A 26,097-nucleotide genomic window follows, 5' to 3' on the forward strand; every position below is an offset into this window, starting at 1 on the left:
AATAGAGGCACGTGTATGGAAACCTGGCTTCCCTGGCACCCAGATTGCTGATTTATTCCAATCCTGTTTTAGTGCCCCTCTAAGGGCAATACTGCAGGAAGCGGCTTAGCTGCCTCTCGCCCCTAACACAGCTCTAGCCGATGACTGTGGGGAGGTAAACCCCTCCTGTTCACCACCAGGATCGGCAGATGGTCTCCATTGCTCAGGTGAGCACAGTGGTGCTGAGGGATGCAGAGATGAGAAGCGACTGTTGGTTCCCCAGCGTCCTATGCCCCTAATGGCCCCTCTGCTGAGCAGGGAGGGGATGACTTCCTGTTTACTCCCCATGATGGGAAAGGGTGGTGAACCCCATGGAGAAGGACCTTTTGGCTGAAAACAACAGGTTGATCACAGCTTAAGAGCAACTGTTTGGTAACTGCTTGCCTAAAATGTGCTTGTCGTTATCAACTCAGAATTTTTAGAGTCAGGAGGGTTTGTGAGATCCTGGCTGGATCCCTCATTTTGCTTGTGAGCAAACAATGGCAGTGGGGACTTTCAGCTAACACGGATTGAACATGTGTGAGGTGGGCGTACGGAAGGGCACTACCCCTGCCCACTAGAGGCCTGCCTTCTAGAGGAAAACAGGCACACTTTCAGTGCTGCTGTTCAGATGCTGAGAGCTTCAACAGGGATAGATGGGATGAGGACAGCAGAGATGAGCGAGATCAGGGCATCAGGGAGGCCTCTAGGGAGATGACATTTGCGCTGAGCATTGATGATCAAGTAGGGATTTGCTGCATGGAGTAGTGTGATCTGTGGTTCTCCAGGGAGAGGAACCAGTGAGATGCATGGAAGATGGATGAGGGGATGGCTACTCGGCAGGAGGGAGCAATCAGGAAGACAGAGGCCAGGTCCCATGCTGTGAGCTTTGCTGGGGAATTGGAAGGTATAAGGAAGCCAGTGAAGGATTTTTTTTCCCTTAAAAAAAAAAAATTTGTGAAGACATAAATATGGGAAAAATCTAGAGACATACACATCACACACACAGACACGCAGCCTTCTCACCCAGAGTGGGGAGACATCCTTGGGGAGGTTTCAGGCAGGGCAGTGATTGATGGGATTCTGGTGTTAGATGAATGAGGCAGTTCCTGCCCTCAGGTGAGTCTGAAAGCAGGGGAGACAGGTGTTTCAGTTCTCTCCACACGGTTTAGCCAATCCAGAGGTTAAGCCCAAATGTTGAGAGAATGTGGGAAAGTTCCCCAGTAGTTCTCTCTGTGAGAGTGAGAGGGCGCTAACAGGTGAGGGTCGTGGAAAGCCTCAGACCTTTGACATTTCCAGATGGAGGTGGGGGCACTCCAGGCAGGGGCAGCTGCAGGAGTGGAGGGAGTCAGGGTGGATTAAAGCCCCTGCCCCATGGTGGTGGGGGTGGTAAGAAGGGCTGCGTGCTCACCTACCGAAGTTGCATGGTACCTGCTGCCATGGAGTGAAACTGCTGGAAGAATTGGATGTGCAGTCTTCTACCTCTGAACCCGGGCAGAGGAGCAGTTCCAGAGTCAGCCAGCAGGCGGGGCCCTGCTTCCATTCTCGGAGCTGCTGTCGGAACCGGTGTGAAGATGTAGGATGGTCCCCCAGGGTGGGAGATGAGAGGGAAGAAGGAAAAAAAATCTGGCTCCTTGTCGGGCACCCTGATGGTACTTTTATGTGTTTTATAACCCCTAAATTCTCCCAGAAGACCCAAGAGGAGGTTGGTGGTGTTCCCCCCTTTATAACTGGGAACTTGAGGCTCGCAGAAAGTGCTCAGCTTGACAAGTGAATTTCTTAGCAATTCAAACCTGGCCCTGATGATTAGGGCTGTGAACAGCACAGGGTAGCTCCTGACTCAGGTTGCGGCCCCTGCCTGTGCCTGGGGTCTGTGGGAGACCGGGTTGAATTTTGATCCCTCTCTGGTTTTTCTCTTTCTGTTTCCTACCCTTCTGTCTCCGTCTCTGGTCCCCTTTGGGGTCTGTGGAGCTTCAAGTGCTGTCTCCACAGCTGGGCCAGGTGGGGTGTCTAAAGGTCCCTGCAGACACTATTACTGCACTCGTGGCCTGGGGGCAAGGTTACTGACAGGAAGTGCAGCTGAGATGTGGAGGGAGGCTCTCCACAGAGAGCCTCTGCTGACGAAGTCTCCAGCCAGCTGGCCTGCCTCAGCACACCCAATCCACCCCTGTCCTCATTACCGTGGTCTTCCTCCACAGCCAGGCCACCACCTGCCCTTGGAGCCTGTCTTCTCTCCCCTCCGGTTATGCCCGCTCCAACTGACACTGTCAAGACAGGTTCTCCTCCAGACTTTTCCCAGCAGCGTTCAGATGCACCATCACTGCTTTCAAAGAGAAACAAAGCAAAAAACCTTCTCTTGATTCCACTTTCTCACCAGCGACTTCCTGTTTCTCTGCTCCACTTTTCAGTACAACTTCTGGAAAGAATTGTCTCATCTTGTGCCTTCACTCTCCTCCACTCACACTCAAAGCCACTTCAGTCAGGCTTTTGTCCTAACGCTCCATCAAAACCAGGCCTGCTGATGACTCCAGTCCTGGTGTTCACTGCTCTGCTCAGAGCATTCCCGAGGCCCCTTATTCCGTGCAGTGTTAAGAGCCACGGTGTGCACTGCTCTGCACGCCTCCCTTGCCTCTCTGTCCCCCAGCCCCTCTCCCCCTTGCTCCCTCTGCCGCAGCCACCCCAGGGACTAGCTGGCCCTTCAAGGCACACTCCCATCCTGCCCTTGTGGCTGGAACTCTTCCCCCAGATGGCTCTCTTCCTCATTGCCTTCAAGTTGAACAAGAGGACAGCAGGCCCTGGCCTCCAGTGGCTGACCTGGCTCCCACAGCTAGGCCTTGATATTCTCCTCCTGCACATAAACAGTTTCACAGAACATCAGTGTCCAGACAAGGCCACTCTGACCAGGGTGGGTCAAGACAATCATGTCTGAACACAGACAAAACGTAAACGTTATCCAAACTACAAAAAGGAATAATTACCTTAAGTGTCAATGGACTGAATGCGCCAATCAAAAGATAGAGTGGCAGACAGGATGAAAAAACAAGAGCCTAGGAATATGCTACCTACAGGAGACCCACCTTAGGGCAAAGGACCCACACAGATTGACAGTGAGGGGATGGAAAAGGATATTTCATGGAAACAAATGAAAGCTGGAGTTGCAATATTCAAGTCAGACAAAATAGACTTTAAAGCAAAGGCTATTAAGGAAAGATAAGGACAGTGTATAATGGTAAGAGGATCAATACAAGAAAAGGATTTCACGCTTATCAACATAAAGGCACCTAATACAGAAGCACCCAAATATCTAAAACAAATACTAAGACCTAAAGGTTGAAACTGATGGGAAAACAATGATAGTAGGAGACTTTAACACCTCACATCAGTGGACAGATCTTCTAGACAGAAAATAAGGCAACAGAGATCCTAAATGATACAATAGAATGGTTAGACTTAATTGGTATTTTCAGGACAAAGCATCCGAACCGTAAAAAGGACCAGCCATCCCTGTAGTGGGTTGACTAGTCATGACCCCAAAAGGTACATCCACCTGGAACTTCAGAATGTGACCTTATTTAGAATAATAGTCTTTGCAGATGTAATTACGGTAAGCATCTTGAAATGTAATCATCTTAGATAAGAGTGGGCCTTATGTCCAATGATAATTGTCCTTGTAAAAGACAGGGAAGGACATCAAGACACAGAGGGGAACCTTGTGAAGAAGCGGGCAGAGACTGGAATGATGCATCTAGAAGCCCAGGAACACCAAGGGCTGCCATCAGCCACCAGAAGTGAGGAGTGAGGCATGAAACAGCCTCCAGAAGGAACCAACCCTGCCAACATCTTGATTGCAAACTTCTGGCCTCTGGAACCGTGAGAGTAAATTTCTGTTAAGCCACCAAGTTTTTGGTAATCTGGTATGGCCATCCCCCTATGGTTCATAAGGAAAACTTGTGTCATGCTAATGATAGCAGTAACCTGGATCTGGTCTTCCCTCCTCATTAAGGTTCATTAAGATCCCCAGTCATAGAATTGCCCCCACTCTTGCCATCCAATCCAGAGGAAAGTCCTGCTTCCTGAAGCCCTCCTAAATCATCTAACCCAAGTCCAAACCATAGAGTAAGTCCTTTCTAACACTCTCTGAGTGGCCCCATGGTCCTCATGGTCCCCACGGAGGGTGCTGTCCCTCACTACGAGTCAGAAACCCAACATGATAACTTCCCTGTCTTCCTGGTGGTCTTTGGCTGGAGGTTGTTGACAATGTCTTCACCCAAAGTTTACCATCTCCAGTGAAGACTGCAGTCGCCCCACCTCTCCTACCTCCCGCTTCCCTCACTCCATTTTCTTCGTGGCACCCATTGCCTTCAACCACACTGGATCAACTGCTTATTCACTTTGTATTGTTTATGGCCTGTCTCACCCATCCCCAACCCCATTTGAATGTGAGCTCCACTAGGGGCATGGATGGTTGTCGGGATTGTTTCCGGATGTATTCAAAATGGCTGGGACAGGGATTAGCTCATCTAAACAAGCAGTAAATATTTGTTGAATGAAAGAACCATTGCTAGGACAGGCACTCCTAACCAACTTGGCCATCAGGAAGGCTTCTCTGGAAATGGGGTGTGAAGGCTGGGATCTGATGGGGGAATAGAGGTGATCCTGCATGAAAGTGGGGAGGAGCTTTCCCAGCAGGTGCAAAAGGCCTGGGGAAGCGAGGGGGTATTTCAGGACGGATGGAGTGCAAGCGCTTCAAAGGCTGAAGGGGGAGTTCTAGAAGGGGAGGGCGAGATGAGATTGCAGAGTTGTCAGGGGCCAGAAGAGCTGGGTCATTGGGAGCTCAGACTTCACCCTGAGGGTCACGGGGAGCAGGGCCTCCGCTTGGTGAGGCATGTGGGCTCTGGAGCTCGGCCTCAGTAGTTGTGGTGCACGAGCTTAGTTGCTCCGCAGCACGTGGAATCTTCCTGAACCAGGGATCAACCCGTGTCCCCTGAACTGGCAGGTGTATTCTTAATCTGGACTACCAGAGAAGTCCAAAAGGCAGCATTTAAAGGGCAGATGACAGGACGGTGCTGACAAAGAGGTGAGGCTGGAGGTGGGAAGACCAGTGTGGCAAGACTGAAGGAAGGTGAGATAACACCACCTGGGTTGAAGTGGCAGCTGCAGGGAGGGGGCGGAGTCCTGGGAGAAGGAAGACCCCTGGCCTGGGCATCCGGCCGTTCAGGGGTGCCATTCACTGCGGAGGGGGGCATGGAGGAACGGGCTTCGGGAAGGCGCTGAGTGTGAGCGCCTTCAGGGGAACATCAGGGGAGATGTCAGGTGGGCTGTTGTATACCTGGAGCTCAAGGTCGGACTGGAGACTCCGGCTCGGAAGACGGCCGCAGTGGGACTGAAGCTTTGGTGGAGATTTCTGAAGACTTCTGCCTGAGGAGCCGCAGCCCCGGGGGCTCAGGGCAGGCAGGGTGTCAGGAAAGGTGGACGCAGACCCATACCCCCCACCCCTTTTCCACTCTCGGTCTCACTTTGCTCCCTGGAGCCCCCTGGCCCCCATGCCTGGAATCACTTGCTAGGACAGAAGACTCTCTCCTAATAATTCACCGCCCCTGGCTTGTTTAGGAGGGAGTGGGAGAGGCTCTGTGTGGGACACAGCACACATGGCCACCGCCGAAGCGGTAGCTGCTCTGGAACCAAAGCTCCTCCTGGGGGCGGAGATGGCAGCCCGGACCGCCCTGGGACTCAAGCCCTCATTATTCTGGGAAAGTTCAGAAGTGGGACCACATCAGGGGTCAACCAGAGGCAGTCTGGGCACAACGGCACCGTCAGCAGCTCCCAGACAGCAGGGCCGGGAGGCAAGTCCGGCACAGGCTGGCACACTCCCTTCCCATCCCAACGGCCCCAGCCCCCTGCCCCCGAGACTCTGACTAGAGCTGAAGGCAGCCTTGTTCAGATGGGAAGGCTTAACCCAGGCTCCCTGGGCTCCATCCCACTTCCTTCTGCCTCCCCCTGCCATCTGCCCACCAGCAGGGCAGGTCTTCCCTCCTACCTCCTGGAGCACCAGCGTCTGCAGCCCTGAGTGGCCCTCCCTGCCTACCAAGCCATGTCTCACACCTCCTCTGGGGTCTTCTCAAAATATAGTTCACAGCACATCACTCCTCATTCTGATGTCCCTCAAGCAGGGACTTGTCCCCAAAGCTTTTGGATCAGAGGCCAAACTCTCCTGGGGCCTCCCAGGCTCCCACTTGACACTTTTTTTTATTGTCAGTTCCTCAGTGTGCATCCTCCCTCGTGCCCTCCCACTTCGTTTCCCACTCACCCTTGGCTTGCATCACTTCCTCTGAATGACCTTCCTTGGTCCCCAGGTTGCTGGAGGAAGGTCAGCTTGAATAAACTTCATTGTCTGGGTTTTTTCCACCAGGGTTTCTGGAAGGCAGAGTCTGGGTCTGTGGTGTTGACCACAGTTTCCCAGCAAACCCACAGTTGGCCAGCCAATAGGGATGGCATTGAACGAAAATGTATCATGAAGCGCTTCCCCCTTCTCCCCTCCCCAGATCCTTGGGTCCTTCCCTGCTAGATCAGGTCAGCCGGTGGTGTTACCCTCCATGCCAGCAACAAGCGGCAGCCAAGTCCAGAGACTGCCACCCCTCCAGTGCCACCCGGAGGGTCTCAGCCCTGAACTCTGTGACCTGGCAGGGTATTGGGAGGAGACACCAGCAACTGAAGTCACGTTTCATCAAATTTCCCAGTCCCTTAGGGGAAGTGAGGGTAATGAGATAGACCGAGAGTTTCTGTGTGAGAGCTCCAGAGGGCCCCTGAGAAAGGGAACTTGCCTGGGGCTTCCTGCCTGGAACAGCGAACAGCAGAGGAGCTGCTGGATCCTGGGAACCTGGTTCCGTCCCTTCCTAGCAGCAGACCTCAGGCACACTGCTTACCTTTCCCCTGCAAAATAGAAAGCACCAGATAACGCCGTCTTGGGAATGGTGAGCTGAGCGAAGCCATGCACCAAGAGCCTTTTGCACGGCGACTGGTGCGTGGGAAGCCAAGTTCTCCTTCCCAGGCCTTCCCATCACCTTCCTGCACATGAAAATTCATGTGTGTGCCACATCCAGGCCGAGGATGGCTGGGCCAGACCCAGCAGAGGGGACAGAGGACATCAGGGCAGATGTGTTGACTAGGGGATGTGGGATAGCACCCCAGGGCTGAGGAAGACCTGAAAGTCCTAATAGGAGGAAGCGGGGGGGACCTGTGGCCTCCTTCAACACCCTGTCATCGCAGCTGGGGAAACTGAAGCTGAGAGGTGGTAGGAGTTGCTGTCGGAGTGTTACCTGGAGCCAAGGTTGGTACTGCAGTTCTCCTGAACCTGCCACACTGAATATAGGCTTTGAGGGCACGTGCTTTAGACGCAGACAATTATTTGGCTCAAGATCACAAGAAAGGACTTTCCTGGTGGTCCAGTGGCTAAGTATCCATCTGCTAATGCAGGAGACACGGGTTTGATCCCTGGTCCGTGAAGATTCCACATGCCGCGGAGCAACTAAGCCCATGCATCCACGGCCACTGAAGCCGGTATACCCTAGAGCCTGTGCTCGCCACGAGAAGCCACCGCAATGAGAAGCCCGCACACCGAAACGAAGAGTAGCTCCAGCTCACCGGCACTAGAGAAAACCCACACGCAGCAACAAAGACCCAGCACGGCCCAAAATAAACAGATAAATAAAGCAAACGTCACAAGAAAGATTGTGACAAGCCAGGGACTCAGGGCTGCCAACTCCCTGGGACCCTTTCTTCTACCCCAGTGAGGTCAGGGAGTGAGGGTATATCCCACATTCCTGCATCTTCCCATCATCCGCTCAACAAACACCAGGTTCTGTGAAAACAGGAGAGAGAGAGACACAGCCAGCTCTCAGGGAGCATATAGCCAACTAGGGAAGAGATGCTAAGAAAAGAAATCACAAGTAAATATTACAGTATGACTGTAAAGAGGGCTGTGGAGAAGTTCATGGATCTGTGCAGGGGTATAGCTAGGGAGGATGCACCCTCTGTGGGATCAGGAAGGTCTTTTGAGGATGTGATGCTTAAGTTGAAACTCAGGATGAAAAAGGTCATTGTGGGGCTCCCGCTCTCACAGCCACTGCAGTACATTGAGCTCCATAGAGACAGCGCCGGGGCAAGTGAGAGCCAGACAGGCACTGGGCGACTCTGTGCCTTGCGGAGGAAAAATAATTAAACACGGGCAAAGGAGATCCTAAGAAGCCGAGAGGCAAAATGTCATCATATGCATTCTTTGTGCAAACTTGCCAGGAGAAGCACAAGAAGAAGCACCTGGATGCTTCAGTCAACTTCTCAGAGTTTTCTAAGAAGTGCTCAGAGAGGTGGAAGAGCAGGTCTGCTAAAGATAAAGGAAAATTTGAAGACATGGCAAAGGCGGACAAAGTCCGTCATGAAAGAGAAATGAAAACTTATATCCCTCCTAAAGGGGAAACAAAAAAGAAGTTCAAGGATCCCAATGCACCCAAGAGGTCTCCTTCGGCCTTTTTCTTGTTTTGTTCTGAGTATCGTCCAAAAATCAAAGGTGAACATCCTGGCCTGTCCATTGGTGATGTTGCAAAGAAACTGGGAGAGATGTGGAGTAACACTGCTGCGGATGACAAGCAGCCTTACGAGAAGAAGGCTGCTAAGCTGAAGGAAAAGTATGAAAAGGATACTGCTGCATACCGAGCTAAAGGGAAGCCTCGTGCAGCAAAAAGGGAGTTGTCAAGGCCGAAAAAAGCAAGAAAAAGAAGGAAGAGGAGGAAGATGAGGAAGATGAAGAGGAGGAGGAGGAGGAAGAAGATGATGATGATGAATAAGTTGGTTCTAGCGCAGTTTTTTTTTTTTCTTGTCTATAAAGCATTTAATCCCCCTGTACACAACTCACTCCTTTTAAAGAAAAAAAATTGAGATGTAAGGCTGTGTAAGATTTGTTTTTAAACTGTACAGTGTCTTTTTTTGTATAGTTAACACACTATCGAATGTGTCTTTAGATAGCCCTGTCCTGGTGGTATTTTCAATAGCCACTAACCTTGCCTGGTACAGTATGGAGGTTGTAAATTGGCATGGAAATTTAAAGCAGGTTCTTGTTGGTGCACAGAACTAATTAGTTATATATGGGGACGGTAGTTTTTTCATCTTCAGTTGTCTCTGATGCAGCTTATACGAATAATCGTTGTTCTGTTAACTGAATACCACTCTGTAATTGCAAAAGAAAAAGAAAAAAAGTTGCAGCTGTTTTGTTGACTTTCTGAATGCTTCTAAGTAAATGCAATTTTTTTATTTAAAAAAAAAAAGAAAAAGGTCATTGTGAGATAATAATTATATATCGATATTGATATCCACCCCTGGCTCCTAGCATGGAGTTCCTATAAGCTTGTAATTTCCTGACTGATGTGAACACTAGGAGCATCTTTCATTTTATCGTAGTCACTTGTTGGGAGTGGGGGGCTGGGATCCTGGCTGGGGGCTGGTCACCAGGAAGACTAGCCGTGATTATAAGCTTGGCATTTTCACACACACACATACACACCCCATGCCAACTTCTCCAGGGGAGAGGGCTGGAAATGGGGGTTAGTAGTTGATTATGTCCACATAAAGATCCCCAGAGCATGGGTTTTGGGCAGCTTCTAGATGAGCCAACACATCCATCCTGTGGGAGGGTGCCTCACCCCAGTGCCACGGGGCAGAGGCTCTGGTGCTGGAGACCTTTCCAGATCGCACACTACGGGTCTCTTCATCTGGCTGTTCATCTGCATCCTTTGTCGTAACCTTTAATAAACTACTAAAGGTAAGTAAGTGCTTCCCTGAGTTCTGTGAGCCACTCTAACAAATGGATCGAACCCTAGGAGGAGGTCATTGGAACTGTTGATGTGTAGACGGCTGGTCAGACTAGCCTCTGAAGTGTGTGGAGAGGGGCAGTCTTATAGGACTGAGTCCTTAACCTGTAGAGTCTGATTATATCTCTGGGGTGATAGTGTCACAATGCAGTTGAATTCTAGGGCACAATTCTAGTTGGTATCACAGAGAATTACTTGGCATGGGGGAAATTCCCTGAGAAGATAGGGCTTTTCCCGACACGGTTATCCAGGCAAGAGGGTGGAGTGTATTCCAGGCAGAGGGAATGGTATATGCAAAGTCCTGTGGTGGGAGGAAGTGCTCCAAGTTTGTCTTCTCAAGATAGTGGGTTGAAGACATCTTCTTCCTCTTTTCTTCTTGAAAATCCCCCTGCCCCCCGACACACACCCACACACACTAAGGAGAACAAGAAATAAGAACTCCATCTTCTAAGAAGATATTTCTGACCTCAAACTAAAATATTGTAGAAAACAACCAAATACTCTAGATTCCAGTATGGTTAAATAATGGTTATTAAACAATTTTTTTTTCTCTAGCTCTAGAACCCTAGCTCCTCAGCCCTGCTCTTTCTCACTGCATTAACTAACAAAATTCCAGTGCCTGGCCCTAAGAATGAAAATCTCAACTTCTATAAAAACAAGCCTCAGAAAGATGGGGAGGACCTGTCTTTTCTCCCCTGAAGTACCTGTAGAAACAGAAATACTTACTATACTCCATCATAAAAATGAATTTAAGGATCAGACATGATAGAGGTGAAAGCAAGAAATTTCATGAGCATGTCCAACTTGTTTTCCTGTCCAATGTCTTAGAAAGATTGAAGGCAGGAGGAGAAAGGGAGGACAGAGGATGAGATGGTTGGATGGCATCACCGACCTGATGGACGTCAGCTTGAGCAAATTTGGGGAGTTGGTGATGGACAGGGAGGCCTGGTGTGCTGCGGTCCGTGGGGTTGCAAAGAGTCAGACACGACTGAGTGACTGAATTGAGCTGTAGAAACTGTGGGGCTATGCATGAGAAATGTGTTAGCTCTGTTCATGCACATCAGTCCTGGGAAGGGCTCTTTGCACAGTCTTAAAAGACAGCCAGGCTTCAGATTGTTCAACATTCTGTGCAAGTAGCTTTTAAATTTCAGACTTAAGACTGGGATGACAGCTGGCTACTTTAACTGATTATTTGAGCCAGGATACTCACTGAAAGGCAGCAGGATGCTATGGTCCTCCCCCCGGGTCCTCGGCCTGCCTTTTGTCTATGGAAAACTTAGTCAAAGAATAACTTTAGGCTCCCGGCGGTGCCGCGGGGAGGGCAAGAGCCACAGCTGGAGCCCGAGCCCGTGGCGGGAGCTGAGACCCCAGCTCGGAGATCCACTGCCCGCACCTCCGTGCCACCCTCAGCCTGCGGCGCAGCCCTCCGCCCACAGGATGGATGGCGCCTCTGGGGACTTGGGCTCCGGGGACAACGCCCTGACCACTGAGGCTCTTTTCGTGGCGCTGGGTGCAGGAGTGATGGTGCTCAGTCACCACTGAGCGTGACTGCTGCTCACCCAGGTGGGTCATGAGACGAGGCCCCCCACCACTGGGACCAACATGCTGGGGAGGAAGGTCCTCTACCTCGCACGGCAAGCACGATGCGAGTGGACGGACAGACAGGGCTGCTCCAAGCCTGAGCCCCCAGGCTGACGTCCAATGCCCTCTCCACGGTGACCCAGGGCAGCAGGAAGAAGGTACCAGATGAGATCCAGCAGGTTTCCAACAAGGATGACATGAAGACATCTCTGAAGAAGGTGGTGAAGGAGACCTCCTACGCGATAATGATGCTGTGGGTGGTTGTGCATGCTGGCCCTCCCCCGGCAAGTCATCTCAGCGCACGGCACGGTCCAGTTTGTGGGATGGGAGGCCAAGTCCAGCAGCGTGTTGACCTCTGTTGGGAAGATTTTCAAAGAAGAGGGCCTGCTGGGATTCTTTATGGGCTTAACCCCCCACCTCCTGGGAGATTTTCTTATGGGGCTGTAACCTGCTGGCCCACTTCATCAATGCCTGCCTGGTGGATGACAGCGTGAGTGATGCCCCAGGCTGGGGAATGACCAGACTCTAGGTTCCCAGTTTAGTCAGGTGCTGGCCATCCGGGCCAACACCAAATTTGTGATGGGGATTGCGATGAGCCTGCTCACCTCTTCCTTCCTGCTGGTCGGTGATTTCTTGGCTGTGAACGACTGTGGGCTGCAGGCCGGGCTCCCTCCTTAGTTCCCAGTGTTCAAATCTTGGATCCACCGCTGGAAGAACCTGGGTGTGCAGGGCCAGCTCTTCCGAGGCTCCAGACCGCTTTTCCGCCGGGTGTCATCAGGAGCGTGGTTTGCCCTGGAGTAAGTTGAATCACCTGAAGAAACAAACCACGCTGCCTCAGCCTGGCCACCTCGAGTGAGGCCTGATCATCTCAGGGCTCCTGTCAGACGACCACCCCAGCATCACCTCCAGGTGCTCTAGCACGGCTGGACATCAGTTTTCATATTTCCCATGCATCTGTCCAGAAGCAGGGACTGGGTGGGGGTGAGGCTGCGTCCGGTGGACTGGGCACTCTTAGACCTGGGGAAGGTGGGGTGGAGCTGGGGAACGGGGGCTCAATCCCCTTACTCTGCAGATTTCCCGAGTCTGCCTCGTGCAGGGGGCCAGAGACGGGCTTGTGGAGGCCCACGTTGCATGGGCAGAGGCTCATGAGTTCAGGTCCCACCTCCCACTCACACCCTTCAAGTCACCCCCTGCTCACATCACGCAGCTCAGCTGGGAGTTTCGCGCTCTTGCTTTGTAAATAGGATGTGATCCCCTTTCACCAGGCCACCATCACGTCCAGGCCTTGGCTAGGAGGCTATCTTTGTTTTTCTCAACACTGCTTGTCTGAGAAGACAGCACCTTCTAAATGGGAAATCGTGTCACTGCTCAGAATGTATTCCCACCCTCGCCCCTACCCCACCCTGGTCAAGGCAAAGGCTCCTCAGTAAAAAAAAAAAAAGGCTCCTCAGTTTAATGGTGATGCCTCACGTGCGGGATATGGTTGTCTGTGCAATCATGAACACTCAGATGTTAGGCAGATCAATGTCTCTAGTCGTATCCAGTTTAAAGTACCTAATAAGATCTGACCCTTTCTCCCACAAATAAATGCATTGGTGGTGATTTGGGGAAAAAAAAAGAAAAAATTTAATCAGAGAAATGAGAACATGTGAAAAACAAAGGAGACCAAATAGTAATAATGTAGTCATTAAGCATAGTCAAGAATCTTTAGTTCCTTCTCAGTGGCTATACATAATATTCTGAGTCATATCCTGTGAGCTTATAGATACTGAAACCCCAGGTGGAGAAGTTAATTGCACGATGACCAGAATGTACCCACTTTACCCACCACATGAGTGGCCACAATTCCGAGAATGGCCTCAAAGAAAGGGAAACAAACCCACCCAGGAACTGAAGATTAACTATCCCTAAAACAATCAAGATGATACTGGTCAGACCACTGATGACCAATATGAAGATGACTGTCAGAGCTGACTGTGCTGTTTCTGCACGTAGCCCCTTCCTTCTGTCTGTAAAGTACTCTTGCCTGGAAAATCCCGTGGATGGAGGAGCCTGGTCGCAAAGAGTCGGACACGACTGAGTGACTTCACTCATACTTCTGTCTATAAACCTCTTGCCACTGGCTGCCTGTGGTGGGGAGTCGGCCTTTGAACAGACATCTGCCCCTCACCCCTGCCTCTAGTGCCAGCATCTGAGATAAAGCAAACTTTCCTTTCCGCCAACTTGGCTTATTTATTGGCTTTTGAGCAGCGAGCAGCCAGATCCTGCATTCTTTCGGTAACATTATAATGATCATGTTATAATTGTATGACTGTTAGCATAACTGACACCATCTTGGGCCCATTCAGCTTCTCTTGTCCTTCCTTCCACTGACCATAGCCAGGAATGTACTGTGTGGTGTGTCACATCTCTGTCATCATGGGCTGTGTAGTAATAGATACTGTTTATTACTTGTTAGGTCCATGTGGTTCTATGCTCTGTTAGTCTCCAAACAGTGATGAAAACCTTTGCTGACTATTCCCGGTACCCATGAGACTAGTTACTCACTTATAAATCTTGACTTGGGTTTGTAAATGGGTAACTTTTATAAAAAGTTCCTGTTTTCAAGCATCTACCCCACACCCTAGGTTAACCATAAAGCTCTCCCCAGTGGGCCCTCAGCAGTGAATACTGCAGCTGCAAATGTTTCTATTTCATTGTCTGTCCCATCCCACCCTGTGAGGAAGAGACCCTAGAATAAACTGATCCTCCAATTATATGGAGTGGCCTGCCTCGTTTTTTTGACCTCAGGATACCTGATTCTCAGGGACTTCCCTGGAGGTTCAGTGGTTAGGACTTGACACTTTCAATACCACAGCCCTGGGTTTGACTCCTGGTCGGGGAGCTAAGATTCGGTAAGCCTTGAGGCACGGCCAAAAAAAAAGAGATACTTCTCAGCTTGGTTTTTGTTACCTCCTGTAGCCAACAGTTGGCAAAGCGGCTAGGAGACTGAAAACGACATAGAAATGGGCAAAGGGATAGTGTAGGGGCTGGGGTGAGGGAGCCTGTTGGTGGTGGGGGATTCCCAGGCTGGCAAGCTGCTTCCACGTGGGGTGACCTGGTGAGGTTTGTGGAATGCTTCCAGGCCAGTGAGTGGGCACAGGGTGCCAGGAAAATGCCAGAGGGCTTACTAAGAGTATTAACCCAAGTGGTGGGAAAGCAAACGTGGAAAAAAGAAAGTGAGCTAGCTATCGGCTATTGCATGGCCTGTGTGTGTCCTGAGGATTAGCACAGAAAAGGCACTGCAGCTCAGCAGGGTACTAGAGACGACAAAGAGGTGCAGGCTTTATCTATTTATTTATTTTTCATTTATTTTTATTAGTTGGAGGCTAATTACTTTACAATATTGTAGTGGTTTTTGCCATACATTGACATGAATCAGCCATGGATTTGCATGCATTCCCCATCCCGATCCCCCCTCCCACCTTCCTCCCCATCCCATCCCTCTGGGTCTTCTCAGTGCACCAGCCCTGAGCACTTGTCTCATGCATCCAACCTGGGCTGGCGATCTGTTTAACCCTTGATAGTATACTTGTTTCAATGCTAGTCTCTCAGAACATCCCAGCCTCACCTTCTCCCTCAGAGTCCAAAAGTCTGTTCTATACATCTGTGTCTCTTTTTCTGTTTTGTATATAGGGTTATCGTTACCATCTTTTAAAATTCCATATATATGTGTTAGTATACTGTATTGGTCTTTATCTTTCTGGCTTACTTCACTCTGTATAATGGGGTCCAGTTTCATCCATCTCATTAGAACTGATTCAAATGTATTCTTTTTAATGGCTGAGTAATATCCCATTGTGTGTATGTACCATAGCTTCCTTATCCATTCGTCTGCTGATGGGCATCTAGGTTGCTTCCATGTCCTGGCTATTATAAACAGTGCTGTGATGAACATTGGGGTACACGTGTCTCTTTCAGATCTGGTTTCCTTGGTGTGTATGCCCAGAAATGGGATTGCTGGGTCATATGGCAGTTCTATTTCCAGTTTTTTAAGGAATCTCCACACTGTTCTCCATAGTGGCTGTACTAGTTTGCATTCCCATCAACAGTGTAAGAGGGTTCCCTTTTCTCTACACCCTCTCCAGCATTTATTGCTTGTAGACTTTTGGATAGCAGCCATCCTGACTAGCGTGTAGTGGTAACAGACCCATCACAAGCACGGAAATCGAAACTGTAATCAGAAATCTTCCAGCAAACAAAAGCCCAGGACCAGATGGCTTCACAGCTGAATTCTACCAAAAATTTAGAGAAGAGCTAACACCTATCTTACTCAAACTCTTCCAGAAAACTGCAGAGGAAGGGAAATTTCCAAACTCATTCTATGAGGCCACCATCACCCTAATACCAAAACCAGACAAAGATGCCACAAAAAAAGAAAACTACAGGCCAATATCACTGATGAACATAGATGCAAAAATCCTTAACAAAATTCTAGCAAACAGAATCCAACATATTAAAAAGATCATACATCATGACCACGTGGGCTTTATCCCAGGAATGCAAGGATTCTTTAATATCCGCAAATCAATGCAATACACCACATTAACAAATTGAAAGATAAAAACCATATAATATATCAATAGATGCAGTAAAAGCCTTTGACAAAATTCAACATCCATTTATGATAAAAAACTCTCCAGAAAGCAGGAATAGAAGGAACATACCTCAACAAAATAAAAGCTATATATGACAAACCCATAGCAAACATTATCCTCAATGGTGAAAAACTGAAAGCGTTTCCCTTAAAGTCAGGAACAAGGTGCAGGCTTTAGAGAGGGACATCCAGACACCTCATTGTTCCACCACCTCAGACCTTTTGCCAAAGAAAATGCAACAAGGGACGCACACAGAAGTGAGAGAGAGAACTGGAACCCCAAGAGGTGGAGTTCTTGGGATAAACACTCATCAGAAGATGAGGACATAATTGTATAGGAAGAAGACCCGAGCATGACCTCTGATCGAAACTAAAACCCAGGCGGGAGTTCCCTGGTGGTCTAGTACTTAGGATTCAGCATTTTCACTGGGTTCAGTCCCCGGTTGGGGAAATGAGACCCCACAAGCTGTGAGGTGTGGCTGAACAATGAAGACCACTTCATGGCAAATAGAAGGGGGAAGAATGGAAACAGTGGCAGATTTTACTTTTCTGGGCTCCAAAATCTTAGTATGTGTGCTGCCGAAGCGAGCACCTGGGCTCCAAAATCATTGCAGACGGTGACTGCAGCCACGAAATTAAAAGATGCTTGCTTCTTGGAAGGAAAGCTATGGCAAACCTAGAAAGTGAATTTAAAAGCAGAGATATCACTTTGCCTACAAAGGTCCCCATAGTCAAAGCTATGGTTTTTTCAGTAGTCATGTAAGAGTTGTCATCAACTTGTCATTCAGTAGTCATATGAGAGTTGGGCCATAAAGAAGACTGAGCACTGAAGAATAGATGCTTTCGAACTGTGGTGTTGGAGAAGACCCTTGAGAGTCCTTTGGACAGCAAGGAGATCAAACCAGTCAATCCTAAAGGAAATCAACCTTGAATATTCATTGGAAGGACTGATCCTGAAGCTGCAGGTCCAATACTCTGGCCACATGATGCGAAGAAACGACTCATTGGGAAAGACCCTGATGCTGGGAAAGATTGAGGGCAGGAGAAGGGGGCGACTGAGGATGAAATGGTTGGATAGCATTACTGACTCAATGGACATGAGTTTGAGCAAACTCCAGAAGATAGAGAAGGACAGGCAAGCCTGGCGTGCGGCAGTCCGTTGGGTCACAGAGAGTCGGACACGACTGAGTGGCTGAATAGCAACAGCAGTGCCGACTGCCCTTGGGCACCGTTTGCGTGCAGCTGGGCTGGGAGAAAGCCAGGGCTGCCTCGCCGACCTGACTGAAGGGATACCTGCAGGTATACACCTGGCTTGGCCAAATGAGGGGGACGTGTAACCTTCACCTTTAAGACGGGTCTCTGTGGAAGACAGACAGGAAATAGTGAGGGAGTCGGGAATGAAATGTGCCATCTATGCTCCTAATTTCCAAGTTATCTACAGCAAGTGTGAAGGATCGTATCCTGCAGTCCACTCCAGGAACTTGGTACTGGACCGTAGTTCCAGGTTTGGCCCCATGGTTAATCAACACATTCAGATCGTGGCAGCTGTGACAGCTCATCTGAGTGACTCTGAAAAGGTCTGACATAAGGGAAGTAGGCGGGTAGATAAAGCCAAAGAGAGAAAAACAAAAAGTGAGGCAACTAAGAAAGGGGCCCAACTAGAATTTCTCGCAAACAATTATGAGAATACCCAGTATCATGAGTGAGCAGGACTCTATGGGGCCTTCCCAGGACAGAACCCTACCATGTACTTCCCCCGCCTCTTGTTTGTAGAAAAACTTGCGCCTCCTACGCTTCCCCAAGTTCCAAAGGATAAATTTAATCAGGAAAGTTGAGAAAATGCAGGAACAAAGGAAAAGAGTCAAGCAAGACAAAATAATAATAGTTTATCCATAAAACAAAGTTAAGGGCCTTTAGCTCCTCCTCTAGGGCTAGAGATAATATCCTGAGCCCTGTCTTGAGCTGTTTTGCAAAAACTGAAAGCCCACAAGTTGGAAAAAGTTCTGTATGTTACCCATAAGCACGTAGACCCCAGATCAGTTAGAACCAGAAAGCTGATGTTAACTCTCAATTACCTTACCACCAACCAATCAGAAGAATGTCCATGAGCTGATCACACACCTCGAAACCCTCTCCCTCACCCTGTCTTTAGAAACCTTTGCTTAATAGCCGTTGGGGAGTTTGGGTCTTTTGAGGATCAGCTGCCCTGGATTTCATGCTTGGCACCCTGCAGTAAACACTGCACTTGCCTTTACCACATCCTGGTGTCAGAAGACTGGCTTTACTGCCCTTGGGCAAGTGGACCCAAGTTTGGTTCAGTAACTGTATTAGCTGGGACCCTCTAAGGAGAATATGGATAAACACCCTAATTCAGGCCTTTTCACCCTATGAGAAGCATTACCCAAACAAAACTAGTTTATTCCCCTAATAGCATGAGTAAAAGGGGAAGAGGCACATCCCTGTGTTCCATTGCTGTGGGAAGATGAAGAACAGGGGTGGGTACCCCGACTCCTAGACATTGGTGTGGGGTCAAGCTTCCTCCTTGGTGCCGGCTACAGGAGGCAAGTGGAGGCCCCCTGTTGAACTATTTATTTATCCCGCATCAATAAACAGACTATTCTGGCTTTAGCTGATACTGGTGTTGAGTATACCCTGATTCATGGGAATCCATCCAAGTTCCAAAGGGAAATACGAGCCATTGATGGACATGAAGGCCAAACAGTTACAGGTGAAGCAAATGCACGTGTATTTACAAATCAGAAGGCTGCCTCCCTGCCCCTTTCTGGTTTATATTTCGCCCATACCCGATCAGGTGCGTGTGGGTGTCCTACAGGACCTGGGCCTTCCTTGCAACCGCCAGGGTGAGTTCCATTTACAGATGCCAGCAATCAAGCTAAAGGGGACCCTGTAACACTGTCTGTCCTTTGGAGAATGGTGGCAATAAAACAATATCGCCTATCTGGGGGACAGGAAGAACAGGCTACCATCAAGGAATTAGAGAAGGAGGGGGTTATAAGGGGCTTACCAGGTGATACTAGTGGTAAAGAATCCGACTGCCAATGCAGGAGATGTAAGAGATGTGAGTTTGATCCTTGGGTTGGGAAGATCCCCTGGAGTAGGAAATGGCAACCTGCTCCAGCATTCTTGCCTGGGAAATCCCATGGACAGAGGAGCCTGGAGGGCTACAGTCCATGGAGCCACAAAAGAGTCAGACATGACTGAAGCGACTTAGCACGCCTGTTGCAGTAGGGGGACCCCTGCCAGGGCCCGAAACTGGGCTCTTGTCTAACACTCGGAAATGACTTGTCCGAGGAGACACGTGCTGACAAAGCAAGAGATTTTATTGGGAAAGCGTGCCTGGGTGGAGAGCATTAGGGTAAGGGAACCCAGGAGAAGAGCTCTGCCTCATGGCACTTGGTCTTGGGTTTTATGGTGATAGGATTCGTTTCCGGGTTGTCTTTAGCCAATCATTCTGACTCAGAGTCCTTCCTGGTGGTGCACGCCTTGTTCAGCCAAGATGGATGTCAGTGAGAAGGATTCTGGGAGATGGTGGTGTCTCCTCCTGACCTTTCCCGAACTCTTCCGGTTGGTGGTGGCTTATTAGCTCCGTGTTCCTTACCGGGACCTCCTGTCATAAAAGAGCTCACGCAAATCGTTGCTATGGTGCCTGGCCAGGGTGGGCGGTTTCAGTCAGTGTGCTCCCCCTAACGTGCCTGCGTGTACCCACAGGAGTTATAAGACTGACACAAAGCCCAGTCAATAGCCCCATGTGGCTGGATGAAAAACCAAACAGCACCTGGTACATGACAGTAGACTACAGAGAATTTAACAAGCTAACACCCCATATCTGTGAGAGTTCCAAACACAGGCAGAGTCTTGGATACGATCTTGTCTCTCAAGACATATCACTGTGTCTTGGATTTTTCTAATGCCTTTCTCAGCTTGCCCTTCGAGAGGGACCAATGTGCCTTTACATGGGAAAGGAGACAATGGACTTTTACTGTCTTGCCTCATGGTTAACCGCACAGTCCTACTATATGGGATGGTGGCCCAGGACTCTCCCTTTTTTGTTCTCTGTTTTTACATTGATGATATCTTGATAACCTGTGATGACTTGATGTCTTTCCCAAGCCACTGCATCTTTTCAGGAACATTTAAAATCTTGAAGATGAGAGGTAAACGCTGACAAGTAAATGCAAAGCCCGGGACAGTTGGTCAAGTTCTTGGGTGTCCTCTGGTTTGGTGAGATCAAAGGGATGCCTGAGACTGTCTTTGATAAAAACACAGACGTATCCACACCCTGCAGTGTAAGAGTTACCAGCCTTTATAGGGCTGAGAGGGTACTGGTGGCCTTTTATTCTCCATCCCCACTTGCTCAGATATTAAGACCCTATATGCTTTAGTAAAAGAGTGACAATCTGGGACTGGAATATCCCACAACAAGAGTCTTTTGAAAAGACCAAATGGATTGTCAAACATGTCCAAGGACAGAGCGTGTTAATGTTGCACACAAGGAGTGAATTGGCTATAAGTGTACATCTGGAAGAGTTTGAATGGGAACTGTTTGACAGCAACAAAATGGGAAAAGAGCCCTGCTGGGATTCTGGTCTCAGTTACAGAAAGGGGCAGAGAACTGGTCTCAGTTCAGTTCAGTTCAGTCGCTCAGTCATGTCCAACTCTTTGCGACCCCATGAACTGCAGCACGCCAGGCTTCCCTATCCATCACCAAGCCCGGAGCTTGATCAAACTTTTGTCCATCGAATCAGTGATGCCTTGGTGGTGCCCAGAGAACTGGTTTAGTCCTATAAAAAAACAATCCATAGCAGTGTTAACTAAAAGATATTGTCACAACCTGAAAGTAGAGAGTCATTTTATTTGGTGGGAATGTTTAGGACTCTGAACCCAGGAGACAGCATTTCAGTAGCTCTGAGGAAACTGCTCCAAGGAGGTGGGGGGCTGAGGGGTGGGGAGGCAGGCTATATACAAGTTTGCAACAAAGGGAGCAGGCAGTTTGAACAACAAAGATCAGGCATCAAGTTAAAGAATTTGGCATTCTACCTATGGGAAGATGCAAGTCTCTGGGCTCACTGAATTCATTCCTCATTCCTTTCATATGCACCTCAACTATCTGGGGCCAATCCTGTTTCCTTGTCCACCTAAAGGAATGGCAAATGGCTGTTTCTTGCTTTCCCTCAGCTCCCCAGCCATCACCGTAGGGGGTGGCAGCATCTGCTGGATGGCAGAAATCGCTGATGGCTGTGTCATTTCTTACAGATATGGCAACCCCATGGATTGCAGCCTGCCAGGCTCCTCTGTCCATGGAATTCTCCAGGCCAGAATACTGGAGTGGGTAGCTGTCCCCTTCTCCAGGGGATCTTCCCAATCCAGGAATTGAACCCAGGTCTCCTGCATTGCAGGAGGATTCTTTACCAGCTGAGCCACCAGGGAAGCCCAGTTATGGCAGGAGGTATTTTCAATTCATAGCAGCTTCCCTAGTTTACAACAAACTGAGGATCTGACCTCCAACTTACCCTTCAGCTTACTGACTCCTCTGCCTATGGGCCGATGGTTTAAGGACCTGCTTTTGAAACCTAAGTGTGCCTGTGCACATCTGAGCACTTTACACGAGTGCATTCATACGTTCAACAGAGAAGCACCTTTTACACCGATCCCCTCGCCCAGGTGTTCAGGTTTCATTGGGCCCAGTGACCACCAGAACCGCTCTGCCGCTCATCTGTGGCACCCTCAGTAAAGCACAGGTATGAGAAGGTTTGGAACGCCCCCTGCTCATGCATGGTACATGGAGGGCAGCCGTAGGGGCAACCCACCTCTGGACAACTCGTTTGGATTCTGATGTCATCTGGGTCAGGAAGGGACTAGACACAGTAGTCGGGCAGAACTCAAGGTGGTGACTACTCACCAGTCCAATGCCCCTCAACCTTGCCACTGGCATTGGGTAGTGTGGAAAGGCTTGGCAATGTGGATGTCTCAGTGGCATCAAGATAACTGGAAAACATTCAATAAACCTCTGCGGGGATTGAATTACGGGCTGATATTTGGACTGCCTGCAGGCAACCAGGTGCCCATGTGCCTGTGTGGCTCACTTCAGCCCATTCACCCTTCACTCTACTTGGCAGTCATACTTCTAGTGCATTAACCAGATCAAGAGTCCTATTACTGGAGGAATTACAGACCCCCTCTGATGTGGCAGAATGGCTCCACTGAAAGAAAAAAGGCTCCGTTTACCCTCAAATACATGGATTCCCGAGCTGTAGATCATTTGATGTGCTGAACCTTGAGACACCCCTGCAGGTAACATCAGACGCTCTGACCATCTGGTTCCCAGATGGCGAGCGGACTACTTAGGGTTTTGGTGGGTGTCGGAAGGGTATCCGCGTGCTATAAACCTGTACCCACACAGCCACTGGATCAGTGGAGGCCTTTGCCAGTAAGAGCCAAACGGGCCATTACAGTCAAAGGCCTGTCAAATTTGGAAGTTAAGATAAGGAACACTGACCCAAATTAATGGTGATCAAGGACCTCATTTCAGTGTGGGCAGAAGCCTGAGGAAGTTTTTGGACTTTTCATTTTATTTACAGCTCCACTGCAACTGGACTGGTTAATTGGATTTTTTTTTTTTTTTTTTTTTTTAAGTATTTACTTATTTGGCTGCACTGAGTCTTAGCTGTGGTATATGGGATCTAGCTGCTGCATGTGGGATCTAGTTCCCTGACCAGGGATGGAACCCAGCCCCCTGCATCGCGAGTGCAGAGTCTTAGCCACTGGAACAGCAGGGAAGTCCCTATCTTGCTCGTGCTCAGTCGTGTCCGACTCTTTGTGACCCCCCCGGGACTGTAGCCCACCAGGCTCCTCTGTCCATGGGATTTCCCAGGCAAGAATGCTGGAGTGGGTTGCCAAGCCTGCCAGGCTCTTCTGTTCTGAGTAATTTCATAGGCTAATAAGTAGGAGGGTTATTCCAAGTATTCTGGGGAAGGGGTAGAAATTTCCAGGAATTGGGCCACCTCCCATTTTTTAATCTTTGATGGTTGGTCTTGGAACTGTCATGGAACCTCTGGGTGTGTGTGGCCAGTCGCTCAGTCATGTTTGTTTCTTTGTGACCCCATGGACTATAGGCTGCCAGGCTCTTCTGTCCATGGAGTTTTTCAGGCAAGAATACTGGAGTAGGTTGCCATTTCCTTTTGCAGAGGATCTTGGACTGCAAGGAGATCAAACAAGTCAATCTAAAGGAATTCAATCGTGAATATTCATTGAAAGGACTGATCCTGAAGCTGAAGCTCCAATACTTTGGCCACCTGATGTGAAGAACTGACTCACTGGAAAAGACCCTGATGCTGGGAAAGATTAAAGGCAGGAGAAGGGGATAACAGAGGACGAGATGGTTGGATGGCATCACTGACTCAACTGACATGACTTTGAGCAATCTCTGGGAGATGGTGATGGACAGGAAAGTAAATCCACTTCTTGCCTATTACTTTTTCTTTCACTGAATTCTTTCTGCAATGAGACACCAGGAACCTGAGCTTCATTAGGTCCTGAAAGCAGGTCTATGATCTCAGCTGGGAGACTGTGGGTTTTGGCTGGGTTTGAATCCTGGCACATGGGCTCAAGTCCCAGTGAGAAGGGAATGGTTTCACATGTGCGTAGAAAGGACCAATCATGCCCAAACAAATCACAAACCTATCATAGGTGGCTTCCTGATGAAGTCTGCCAGGTGACCCACAGGCATGAAATACTGAATAGACAGGAAAAGAAGCAGCTTCCTACAGGGGGCCCCTTTATGACTCCCACACAGGGGATCTGGATATGTGGAGCCTATCTGTGCCTTATCTGCCCTGTGGGAGGACGAGGTGATGCTCTGTGGGGTTTCTTTCCCTCTCGGGCCGTGTATGTACGCATGTTCTTACTGGAAGTTCCCCATAATTTCCTACTATGAGGTCCAGGTGGCATGTCCATCGTAATATGTCATGCTGGGAATGGCCAAATCTATATTCCTTCCCCAGTTCACAGATGTAAATGCCATTCTGGTAATCCAGGCATAAGCACAGTTCACCACATCAGCTTTGAATGACCCCCTCCAAAGTATCTCTTTATTAAACCAGGAAACTGCTCGAAAGAGAAAAGGGGTGATGCAGACTATACAGTTTTAGATATGTTTGACAGCTGGGCAGGGAGGAGCTTGTGCCTTTACTGGGCAGGAATGCTGCCCATTTATATAATTTCATCTGAATCCAACATAACTGATTCACTTTCTCATATGAAAACAGTCATTAATCAAAGTTTTCCTTTGCTGATGCTTTTACTCACTGGCTTACTTCTCTCCTGAGTAAATGGGGAACCGTATGTCCTTAGTAAGTTTTTATGTTTAGTAGGAATCCTTTGTTCTTGCTGCCAATGATAAATGAAAGCCACCTTCCAAGATCTGTCCCTAGTGTGGCTGCTGCGGAACAATGATGGATAAGGCTGGATGGCCATCAAGACATTATCAAGATGTCAGGATTGGAGTGTATGGGTGTTGGCATAACTGACACCATCATGTGCCCATTCAGCTCCTGCTGTCTTTCCACTGACCCTACCCAGGACTGGACAGTGCAGTAAATGACTTCTCTGTCATCAAGGGCTTTGTAGTAATAGATACTGTTTAACAATCCTTAGCCTCATTAGAGATAGATCCTGTTTAATGACCAGGTAGCCTCTATGGTCTGTTAGTCTCCAAACAACAATGAGGACCTTTGATGATATGTTCCCAGTGCCCACCAGACCAGTTGCCCATTCATAAATCTTGATTTGGGAAAGCACTTCCTGTTTCCAAGCACCTACCCCTACCCCATAGTTTAACTATTAAATTGCCCAGTGTCCCCTCAGTGGTGCAGAGTGCAGCTTCCAGTGCTTCTGGATCATTGTCCACCAGATCCCACACTGTGAGTAAGCTACTCTCTAATAAACTGATATATTTATGGAGCAGCCTGCCTCAATTTTCAGTCTCCAGAAACTTCCTCAGTTGGTGGGCACTTTTCATTTCTTCCATCCTCCAAGAGTCACCTCTTAATTACTTCTAAGGTTTTTTCTCTGGAAGAGTGAGTCAAAGCAGAAGACAACTGTTTGACAACTCCCTCTCTTCCTCATGATATGTAATATCCATGAAATAAGAACAGGATGAATTGAAAGCAGAATTTTAAAGAAGTGTTACCAAACCAAACTTGGGTTCACACGCTGTGTGCAATGAAGCCAATCTACTGATACTGGGTTATGGGGAAGGAAAGCACAACGTTTATTGCAGGGCACTGAGCAAGGAGTCCAAGGGGTTTAGGGGTCAAAAAGCCCAAACTTCCTGATGACTTTCAGGGAAAGTATTTTAAAGACAGGGGAGGGGAGGGGAGTTGTGGGGTGCACAATCAGCATGTAGACTTTCTCTTAATTGGTCAGTGGTGAGAAAATCAGGAGTCAACATCAACTTCTGGTTCCAGCCTTTTGGTGATCTGTGTGCTTGTGGACATCATACTACTAACTTTTTCCAATAATGAATGTTTCAGTATTTGAAAAACAGCTCAAAGAATATGACTCAGCATATTATCCCCAGCCCTTGAGGTAACAACTAAATGTCCTTGAGTTTGCTTAATGGTTAAACTATTACTATTTTGTCTTGCTTGGCTAGTCTCCTTTTGTTTCTGCGTTTTCTCACTTCTCTGATTAAATTTATCCTTTGGAACTCAAGGAAGGCCTAGGAGTCTGCAAACAAGTGGTAGGTGGAGGACTTGGATGGGGTGTTGTCTGTCTCAAGAAGGCACCATAAGGTCCTTCCTGGAAATTAAAAATATATAAAAGCAGAAAAATTTAAAAAGTGGTGGAGTGGCTAGAAGATGAAGTCTATGAAATCTGGAAAGTAGCACAGAAGCTCAAGGAGATGAGAACTGGTCCAGAAACTACAATATATGACTAAAAGTCACTCCCAAAAGGGAGAAAAACAAAAAAACAGGCAACAAC

General features: G+C 48.7%; 2 pseudogenes; both read left to right on the plus strand.

The window, feature by feature from the left end:
- The first annotated feature begins 8,232 nt into the window (after positions 1-8,232).
- LOC133061047 (high mobility group protein B1-like) lies at positions 8,233-8,943 on the plus strand (annotated as a pseudogene).
- A 2,159-nt stretch (positions 8,944-11,102) lies between these two features.
- Positions 11,103-12,260, plus strand: LOC133061048 (mitochondrial carrier homolog 1-like; annotated as a pseudogene).
- The last annotated feature ends 13,837 nt before the right edge of the window (positions 12,261-26,097 follow it).

This window comes from Dama dama, chromosome 8 (genome assembly GCF_033118175.1).
Source record: "Dama dama isolate Ldn47 chromosome 8, ASM3311817v1, whole genome shotgun sequence".
Lineage (NCBI taxonomy): Eukaryota > Metazoa > Chordata > Mammalia > Artiodactyla > Cervidae > Dama > Dama dama.